The 693-nt window shown below is 46.9% G+C and overlaps 1 non-coding gene across 1 annotated transcript; it reads left to right on the top strand.

Moving 5' to 3' along the window:
* Positions 1–229: 229 nt before the first annotated feature.
* LOC112067666 (small nucleolar RNA SNORA62/SNORA6 family) lies at positions 230–378 on the top strand. The gene has a single exon (XR_002893401.1). It is a non-coding gene; the product is annotated as a small nucleolar RNA SNORA62/SNORA6 family (small nucleolar RNA).
* Positions 379–693: the final 315 nt, after the last annotated feature.

Here is a 693-nt window from a genome sequence, read left to right as displayed (position 1 = left end):
AAAGCTGGAGACATTTTTAATTGTCGTGAACGGGGTCAGAGGGGGCTACTGCCATCTAGTGCGTGGAGGCCAAGGATGCTTGTGAACTTCCTCTAATGCTTAGGACGGCCCCCACTGCAAAGAAGGATCTGGACCCAACTGTGCAGAGGTTTAGAAACCCTGGTCTCTGTTTATATGAAACCTACAGAGCTGTCATGCCCCCAGAAAGGCCCAGGTGTTGGTACTATTCCATGAAATTCAGGTTTAGTAAAAATACAGCCACTGGCCGATGAACTCGCAAGTATAGGTAGTGTTCTACGCGAAGGGCAAGTTTTTCGCTAACACCACAAGGGTCTCTGGCCCACTGAGTGGAGTTTGATGGTAATACTTGCTACAAATGTATGATTTAATGTACGAAAGCTTTAAGGAGAGATGAAAACCTTTTAAAGATGGCCTGTGTTTTCTTCTGCTTTTCTCCATGATTTCTTAATCTTGGGCCTCTCAGGAATTATTTGGCCTTTCTGTTTTCAGACTAACTTGATGTATCCTGCTGTACGATCCTAAAAAGGGAGCTCACTCAGTGGGTCTGATGTGGTGGATGCTTGCCCGGGAAGTTCTGCGCATGCGTGGCACCGTCTCCCGTGAACACCCGTGGGAGGTCATGCCTGATTGCTACTTCAACAGAGATCCTGAAGAGATTGAAAAGGAAGAGCA

This window comes from Physeter macrocephalus, chromosome 2 (assembly GCF_002837175.3).
Source record: "Physeter macrocephalus isolate SW-GA chromosome 2, ASM283717v5, whole genome shotgun sequence".
NCBI classification, from domain to species: domain Eukaryota; kingdom Metazoa; phylum Chordata; class Mammalia; order Artiodactyla; family Physeteridae; genus Physeter; species Physeter macrocephalus.
Note: the sequence above shows the minus strand (reverse complement) of the source record. Positions and strands in the feature narration are given on the sequence as shown.